Raw genomic sequence first — 662 nt, 5'->3', positions numbered from 1 at the left:
TCAGCAGGATTTTGTTGTAGTCCTGATGGTTTCAGGGCATAAATGTAACAAAGTTTTTAGGCAGAGGGATCATCTTTTATCAAATGCACCTGTTTATCTGGAAAATTAAGACAAGCTTCTGGATGGACCTCATACCAATACACCACTGACTCAACAGAAGCACATAACCTTCACATAGTTTCCTAGAGGGTTTTAACTCCCTCCTTTCTCCTAAGTGACAAGTGTTTTCAAAATACTTTCTCCCTTGCCTCAGGAACATGCCCTGTACTCCTGGGATGCCAGTAACCTTTTCTTCAGACATAGTCTACTTCATACACACCTAACCAAACTCTAAGCAGTCGTTCTGTATGTAGCTTGGAAGTTGCTGTTTCACTTTCAGACCTGAATAATGACTCGAATGCCTGAAAGTGTATTTGATTTTTCCAGATGTACCACTTAAGTGACACTAGCCATACCTATAAACCTTGTCTAACTTATGCAGAAACTATCATAGGTGTCTCATCCTTTTCTGCCCTTCTTCTTGTGCTGTCACTAATGCAGAAAATAAGTAAGGCTGTCCTGATAAGCACAGTGCATCCCTATGAACACTGAGGTAAGTAGAGCTACAAGCATGCCAACACTCTACTCAAAAAACTAAGTTGCTTAAAACTGTGCAGAAGGTT

This window comes from Acanthisitta chloris, unplaced genomic scaffold (genome assembly GCF_000695815.1).
Source record: "Acanthisitta chloris isolate BGI_N310 unplaced genomic scaffold, ASM69581v1 scaffold33227, whole genome shotgun sequence".
Classification (NCBI taxonomy): Eukaryota; Metazoa; Chordata; class Aves; order Passeriformes; family Acanthisittidae; genus Acanthisitta; species Acanthisitta chloris.
The sequence above is the reverse complement of the archived record's forward strand: the minus strand, read 5'-3'. Positions refer to the sequence as shown.